Genomic DNA, 9,352 nt, shown 5'->3' with positions numbered 1-9,352 from the left:
TTTTTCACCAATTCTAGATTAGAATTAGATTCAATTATATTATATTTTTTAATTCTACAGTTTCTTTGGGGTTCTTAAAATCCCTCTGAAAGTGAAGAAATCCTATTTTGTATCAATGTTTGTTTATAGCATTAATCTGGTTTGCAGAAAGTCTAAAAAGAAAGGGCTTCATGAGGATCTCTGGCCTATTGATTCACATCATGATATGTGAACTGCAGAACTGTGTTAGAAATTCAAAAAACAACTACACATTAATTCAACTTTGAAATTGTACCAGTGCTTCCTCTTCAAGCTGGGGGTTTTTATAGGTTAAACCTTTACTAATTTGAAATTACTCGATTTTTGAGTAAAACAGTTTTGCAAAATACAAGAACTCTGTATTTTGTTTGAATTGTAGTCTGTTATTTTAAGTTCTTAGTTAATGATAAAAAACAATCTTGAAATGTTCAGAATTCAGACTTATTGCTTATTTGTTACTTAGTTTGTATAGAAGCAATTAAATATTAAGCATGTATATTAAAAAACAAAAAAACGGAAAAAAACAAGCCGCTCTTATGTTAAAGCCAGTGTGAGGCAGGTGTATGACTTATCTCATAAGTTTATGTGCAATATAAAAAATACTATTTTCTAACCCGTTAGGTTACAGAAAGTAAATTTTACCCACCAGTTCCAAAAAAGAAACTGTGATTGTGTCATATATGTCTAATATTATGAACTTAATGTGTACTTAATGCATTGGAGGTGAGATAGAAAAACATCCCACGTTGATCAGTTTTTGACAAATTACAACAAAAAGGTTCAAAACTTTTTATTATTTTTATTGGTTTCATTTGATTTTCAAGCCTTTAGGCATCAATGCATTAGAAGTCTTGTATAATGTATTTAAATTGTCATTGCAATTTAAATTTTACACAACATCCCAGTTTTCAAAGTACAGATCGGGTACGGATATTTGGTAGGGTATTATTATTCAAAGTTCCATATATACATATTCACTGCTTCTCAGTGATTTATTTATTTAGTCAATCAGATAGACTAACACCCCTAGATACCCATTTTTTTTTTTTTGTTTTATGAGATTCTGGAAGTGATGGAGGCATTGTTGTCAGGTTGATCAAAATCAATATTAATATCGCAATGTTTCAACAAAAATATTAGAGTGCAGCTAACAATAAATCAATTAATCACACGATAAATTAAACCTATCGACCTCATTTTAATTATCGGCTTTATCGTGTCTTCCGGCCTTTTTTTCTTTCTATTGATGACACTGAATGAAAAAAGGCTCAGCTCCGGTGCTCTCCACTGACCCTCCCTTCCTCATTTCCTTAGTGTATAATGTCCAGCTCACACTACACGAGTAGTCGGCCGATTGTCGGCCCATTTTCAAAACCTGAGAGACCATACATTGGCGGACAGAAATTCTAGGTATTTCTGTCGGCACCACACGGCACGGTTTCAATCATGCCGTGTGGTGTCCAGCCACATGGGCACAAAATAATGGCTACAAGTCCATCCATTTTCTTGCACCCTTGTCCCTTAATGGGGTCGGGAGGGTTGCTGGTGCCCATCTCCAGCCAACGTTTCGGGCGAGAGGCGGGGTCACCCTGGACAGGTCGCCAGTCTGTCGTAGGGCAACACAGAGACACACAGGACACACAACCATGCACACACACACTCATACCTAGTGTGTGTGTGCATGGTTACAATTTGGAGAGGCCAATTAACCTGACAGTCATGTTTTAGGACTGTGGGAGGAAACCGGAGTACCCGGAGAAAACCCACGCATGCACAGGGAGAACATGCAAACTCCATGCAGAAAGACCCCAGGCCGGGAATCGAACCCAGAACCTTCTTGCTGCAAGGCAACAGCTCTACCAACTGCGCCACTGTGCAGCCCGGCTACAAGTCCAGTTAACTAATTTTAAAATCAGGCATTAATCAATGCTTTGCAATGCATGTGGCTAGAGTCAGCGTAAAGTCCTGACTGAATGAAAATCATTATAACCTATTTATGTCACGTTAACGAAGAACAGCTGAAAAGTTAGCGGGTTTATTAACTGCAGTAGCAATTTGGCTCCAACTCCTCTCCTTATCATTTCTATATTCTTTGCACGAAATGTTGAATTAACATTAATGTTGTTTCCACAAATCATCTCCAATGTCCGCTGGACTTCGGGTTGCGCCGTGTCAGCTGTTTAGGATTCCCCTCCATAATTTCCCCTCAGAAAGCACGGAGGAGAATCCGCGCTTTCTGATTGGCTACCTGTCACATTCCGCATTAACGGAAAACCCCTGATTTAGTTCGGAGATGCCACAATGATCCACCGTAACCCACCATACACTACAGGATGATCGGTTGCGAAATCACCAGCAACAATCTTAGATCAGCCAAGGATCTAAGATTGTTGTAAGGGGGAAAAAAGGGGCAAAAAAATCGTGTAGTGTGAACTATTGCATTAGGTAGTGGGATGTGCCCATCTTCTCTATTTAAATCTAGTGATTACTGAAGGCCAATATAGTATACAGACTTTATAATCTGCACTCTATTGGTTAAATGCAGTATTCATTTCAACTTTGGCTTCATGTTGTTTAGTTTTTATTCAAGTACGTTTTTTGTTAATGGAGACTGAGAATCCATTTTATTTTTGTTTTTGGTTGTTTTGTTTATTTAGTTTATCAGTTCCAGTGTTATGTGTTCTTTTGAAAATAAAGTGTATTTATCCATGGCAGGAAATCGCATGCATTATTACGCCATTTTCATTAAATCAGTGTCAAAAGGTCTTGAAACAATATTATCGTTTACCGCAATAATTTTTTAGACAATTAATCGTCCAGCAAAATTTGTTATCGTGACAGGCCTACGTGCAGCCTTAATGATGTCTATTCCCTAGGGCTAATGGAAATGAGTCATTTTGCCCTTTTGTCAGTTTGTGCCCCCATGTTACACCCTAGCATCGCCGTTTTTTCCCCAACCTGATTCCATTTCATACTTTTAAGCAACATATTTTCTACCTAACTGTTGCATACCAATTACTTACTCCTGTAAGTTAAACATTTGGGTAAATTATGGAGATAAATATTTGCAAAAAGAAAAATCCTTATCCCACAATTTGTTCAAATGTAATTGTCATGATAGACTTTATCTTCTATCCTACTTTAACTGTTTCTATAGTATTCTCTTATGAAATATCAGAGATGGTTCATGAGCAACCAAAGTATCAGTAGCTGTGTTTTTATTACATTGTTAAGATCATAAATTTGTTCTGGGATAGGCTGGACCTGTCCCTCCATTTTGGGACAAGAAGGATGCATTTGGAAGAGTCTTCGCTTTGACAAGCTAGTGTTTCCGCAACCTTGGTCCTCAAGGCACACTGCCCTGCATCTTTTTGGTGTTTACTTGCTTCAGCCCAGCTGATTTCAATTGATAGATGATTTACATGCATTTACTGAACGGCAATTACCTGAATCAGGAGTATTTAAGCAGGCAGATAGTTAACATGCAGGTCAGTGTGCCTTGATGACCAGGGTTGGGAAACACTGATGTAATAGACCTTCGAAGGAAACGGCCCCTGAATTTAGATGCACCCTCTGACGGTCCTTCTTCTGACAAATAGAATTGATCATTTGTAAGCATTGCCAAATATAATGTTGTTACAGTAAACAGATTATAGAAAATTACATTAAACCCTTAAAATTCCCACAATTTGATCTGGAAGTGTGTAATGTGCTGCTAAAAATGCAAAGTTAAGAGTGCTTTCACTCCAAAATGGTTTGGGCCAAATTTAATGGGCCACAGTTTTGTTTCCCCAGAAAAAGATTATGTTCAAAATTTAATAACAAAATTTATTTTAAGTTAATTCTTCTTTACAAAAATGAACATTTTAGATACCCAGAATAACATTAAATTTATTTAGAACAAACCTTGTAGATGGAGGCAAATTATTTCTTAATTTAATTCAAATTCAAAAATTCTTAATTGGTCCCAGAGGGAACATAAATGTTGTTGTAACACAAATTAATTCAAGTTTCTTCAAAGAGTTGTTTTATTAACAGGAAACATTCACATTTTAGATGTATGCAAATATATCTTACTTCAGATTGGAGTTAAAAGTACCAGCATTATTATTATTATTATTATTATTATTATTATTATTATTCAATATTAAAATGGATTGCCATACTCACTCATTCAGGGCATCTTTATGTAATTGCACCCAAAACATGCAACAATTGTAATTGGATGACATTATTTCAAGTTGGTTTGGTCCTCTTTCAAAAGTTCAGGGTTATTATGAACAAAACCAAATGTTTGGTTGCCATAGTGACTACGCCCCAGATTATCTAGATGTGAAATCACTTTTGATCATCAATTTGAAAAGCCAATACAAGCCATTTTGGGTAGATGACTGCATTTCATACTCTGAAAAGTTGGATTTAAAATGACAAAAATGACGAAAGTACAAAAAGATAAAATGACCCAGCTTCTGATCAAGTTATTTCCCAGCATTTAGTGATGAAACAAACAAATTTTCAGCAAAAATATGTAATTCGTATGAGTTACAGTCCAATAGTTTGTGTAATTCTGGTACATTCATGCAGATTTTTTCAAAAATGTTTCCTTTATGAGGCCTAACTAACTTATCTCTTGCTTACACTAAAACAAAACACAGTACCATTACTATGTAGATCTTTTCGCTCTGTTTTTGTGTTGTGGTTGGTGTGTGAGACAGAATGGTCGGTCTGCCTGACTGTGGGTGGGTTTGTTTGATAAACTGGAAGAGAAAGAGGCCAGTCATGTCTGATCGTTTCTGGGAGTACAGAGTGGAAGTTCAACAATCTAAAAGCTCATACTGTTTCAGAATTTCACAGTTTGTCACACATCAGACCCGTTTCTGTTTTCATTTCCACCAAAAGTGTAGAATTTGTAATCTTTTGGGAAAAGTCCTAAAAAGTATATATATAGTATATATTCTAAAGAAATGTTTTTTGCAATCAGACATCTAGATTCAGCCTTTGATTGCACCCTTCTTTTCCTGTCCTCCCTTCCTTCCTCCTTTTCTTTTTCTCTGAGTCATCATCTTCATATCTATCCTGACCTGACAAACCACAAGTCCTCTGAACATTTTTTTTCTCTTCTGAACATTTGGTCATATTTTTCTTCAGCTGTATAAAAACAACTTTGAATGTTTAACTACATCCCAAAAGCTGGAATTAAAAACTGAAACAATAATCTGTGATTTAATCAGCTGCCATTTGGATTTACTCATCTAATGTTTAAAAATAATTGAAAAGCAATTTTATTTGATTTCTTGGGAGAGTGCTCACTTAGAGATATATTAACATATAAGAACACTTTGTTTGCATCATTATCATCCTATCTGTAATTTTTATTTTATTTTTCATATTTGACTTTATTGAAATTTATCCAAAGTTTTGTTTGTTTAATTTTTGTCCTTCCGCCTCTGGTTCTGTTTACATGCCGTTTTGACTTGTACTGTTTTATCTTCCCCTGCCTTTTTTAAAGTCTAGCTGTAGCGCTCCACTTTTGACGGTGAATCTGTTGGCCTCCTCCTTGACACTAAAGCTACGTTCACACTGCAGTATGAAGTGACCCAATTCCAATTTTTTTCTTTTTTTGTGTGTATGGTCTTTTTATGACAGTCAACATGGATCAGATTTTTTTATGCGACCCAGGTCACTTGGATATGTGGTGTTAAATCTGATGCATATATGATCTTTTCAAATGTGACCTTAGTTTGTACGGAATAAGACACTGCTGGGCAAGACGCGTTTAACAAAATAAACAACAGAAAACTAATTATCTAATGTAGGTCTCTGCTAGTCGGACAGACATTAGAGCAGAGGGTGGATGGTGAAAGTATGAGATCACCTGTAAAGAGAATAAAGAAATTTGAGTTAAAGCAGAAGTTTACTTTTCAATGTGAGTGACCTAAAATATACTAGTAAATTCACCAAGGACTGGCTGAGAATTATGGGAGTCAAGTTTCAAATTTTGATCTTATTGGATTCTGTGTTGTGAATTCTGATGTAAGAAACCGCTGAGATATTCCTGAAAGTGAGATATTATACTGATTATGTATAAGAAGCATCTCACTAGCTGTGCTTCTATTACAAATTTGCTCAAAACTTTCAGTATTCTGCTAATGTCGAAAAAACACAATTTTGCAGCAGTATTGTTTCCATTAAATAAGAAATGCATTTAATGTCTTGTGAATAAGTTTGTTTACATGACACATCATTAAGAAAACATGCCGCGCCATGATCTTTCAATTACTTTCTGTCGTCCTCTTCATGATTTGTACCACTGGCAACATTGAAAGTTCATGAAACAGCAAAAAAAAAAAAAAAAAAAATCCAGGGCCTTTATTAATATCCTCATTCAGAACAGGAATACTGAAAAAAAATTTTTTTAACAAAGTAACATTTTGTAAAAAAAAATGTACCTGCTGTATATCTGCATTTCAAATGCAGCCAGAAATGATAAAAGATTTTTGCTTTAGAAGCTTCCTTCCCATCCCCATTTTTCACAATAGGACAATTGTTAAAGTAGTTGTGTTTACACTACAAATGTACACAAAACAGTGTCTGTTTTCCGGTAATGTAATAAAAAAGTTAAAAAAAAAAACAACACAATTTCGCAATTGCAATATTTCCATAAAATAATATGCGCAATTAAAATCACATGTGAATAAGTTTGTTCACGCAGAAAGTCATTAATAAACATTCCATGCCTTCATCCTCCAACTACTTTCTGTCATCTTCTTTGTCGTTTCCACCAGTGAAAAAATCTGGTTGTTGATCAAGTGACTCGTGATGCAAAAAAAGTGTTTGTGACATTAACCCATTTGGGTACAGCCACAAAACCTACCTCATCTTAGCACCAAAACTTCATCAAAAACACAATTTTTTTCAAACTTACAGTGTTTTTATTTTGCAAATTTACTTTCAAGATATCAATTTGAACATTAATGTGGTCAATGGAAACGTGTGGACTTAGTTGGAACTCTTGGTTGTTATGTTCTTGCTTTGCATGCAGATGGCCTGCCCTGCTGATATTCTGAACACAAGCAGGTCTTTCTGCTTCTTTTCAGGAACACTTCCTAAAGGTTTCCTCCAGAAAACTTGCTAAGCCCAGTGGTTGGGTGCTAGAGCAGTCATTCATCCAGCAGCCCGTCGTGTTTTTGAGTTAAAATGTTCAAAATTGACAGGAAATTTTTAAAATATCTCTTTATAATTACCTATTATTGAAAAATTGGAAGATTAATACCTGAACACCAACTATAAGTCTTAAAAAATTCAAGTTTTATAAAGACTTAAATAAATAAGCAATGCTCAGCCTGGTGGGGGCACAAGTAAAGACTAGTGGCCCACCAGGCTTATAATACGCTGAGGTAAACCCTGACTTCCCTACAAAATGGAAAAAGAGCCGTTTGATAGTACTTTTTGGCCTCAGCCACATACGATAATCTGCCATCAATGCATCAAGAGCATCAACAATACCCATGAATGTGTTGTGCAAACTTATAATGCCTGGACATTTCATTGTAATGTTCTGTTTCAACGTTTTTGTCCCAAATGTTGTGCTGATAGTGATTACATAGACATTTCACTGCTCTTTAGACAAAATTGTTTAATAAAAGATGCTGATAGTCTTTGATAAGAAGGAGAATGCCTTACTCCTCTGTCTGTTGTACCAGAATCCTCTCCTTGGGCTTCAGGGCTTAAAACTACCTAGAGTGCATATTTGTATGTATCCCATTAATGCCAGTTGAAGCATTCAACTTTCACTGGAACTAAGGGGCCAAGCCCAGCTTCTGAAAAACAACCCCTCACCATATTCCACCCTTCACCAAACTTTACACTTGGCACAAGTACCGTTCTCCTGGCAACCGCCAAACCCAGACTCATTGTATTGCTGGATGGAGAAGCTTGATTTGTCATTCCAGAGAACGCGCCTCCACTGCTCTAGTGTCCAATGGCAGTATGCTTCACACCACTGCATCTGAAGCTTTGCACTGCACTTGGTGATGTATGGCTTGGATGCAGCTGCTCCATCATGGAGACCATTCCATGAAGCTCTATGCACTGTTCTTGAGCGAATCTGAAGGCCACATGAAGTAGTGACTGACTCTTCAGAAAGTTGCCGACCTCTTCACACTATGCGCTTCAGCATCTGCTGAACACGCTCCATTAATTTATGTTGCTGTCGTTACCAAACACTTCCATTTTCTAATATGACAGCTGACTGTGGAATATTTAGGGACAAAAACATTTCATGACTGGATTTGTTGTGCAGATGTCATCCTATCACAGTTCCACACTGGAATTCACTGAGCTCCTCAGAGCGACCCGTTCTTTCACAAATGTTTGTAAAAACAGTCTGCATGACTAAGTGCTTCATTTTATACACCTGTGGCCATGGACGTGATCTGAACACCTGATTCCAGTGATTTGGATGGGTGAGCGAGCAATCTTCTTAGTTTGGTATTTGCTTCACAGCAAAACCACAAATGCCTTACAAGCTTAAGACTCCTATTTTTAAATAAGGAAGGAAGTAGCTCTTGAGTATTTTTTATTTTTAATCTTTATTTAAGAGCAACTTCATATTTACAAGAACGACCAGGCAGGGAAGATGGGAAGATCAAGTAAAACACTTTACAGTGAATAACAAATATTAACAACACTGTTGATGTCATAAAACAATAAAAACAATACAAGTTCCGATGTGGGAACATCAGACTTAACAGACAGCTGTTTTAGAAAAGTGATAAAGAAGTTTTTCCCACTGTTAAATCTGTTGGGTGAGACCATTTTCAGTTAAAACAAAAAAGAAAAGGTTGACACTCTGAGACGAGATACAAACAAAATCATGAATGCTAATTATACCCTACCGCTATGATAGAAGCTTACTATAAACATTGAACAAAAAATCCAGAATACATAGTTCTCATGTGACATCACATTTCCATGAACTTTGTAGCTGATAGCCATCTTTGCACAGGTATTTGCTATGGAGTTGCAATGACAACAATAAATAGACCACAAGCTTAGAACTAACTCTTGCCTTGTTCCTATCTAACTTATAAACAATATAAGTGCATTACAACTATTGATCACAATTTTTGATTATCTTAGTATTACACAGAGGTGGGTAGATTAAATATCGGTGATCTTTACTGTAATACTTACTGCTGAACTAGCTAAGACAGACAAGTAGCCTATAGTGTATGTTACTATATGTCCTTGCTCTGCCAGTCATCAGAACCTTATTATTCACATGAAGAGTTTGTACGTCCTTGACAAATCTGTTGAAACATTGATTGTATGA

The 9,352-nt window shown here is 36.2% G+C and overlaps 1 protein-coding gene across 4 annotated transcripts in view; it reads left to right on the top strand.

Moving 5' to 3' along the window:
• Window positions 1-9,352, top strand: part of nckap1 (NCK-associated protein 1) — a 49,579-nt gene that overhangs the window by 1,348 nt on the left and 38,879 nt on the right. The window lies entirely within an intron of this gene.

Source organism: Poecilia reticulata, chromosome 15 (assembly GCF_904066995.2).
Source record: "Poecilia reticulata chromosome 15, P_reticulata-male-v2, whole genome shotgun sequence".
Classification (NCBI taxonomy): domain Eukaryota; kingdom Metazoa; phylum Chordata; class Actinopteri; order Cyprinodontiformes; family Poeciliidae; genus Poecilia; species Poecilia reticulata.
This window is presented reverse-complemented; position numbering and strand designations above follow the sequence as displayed.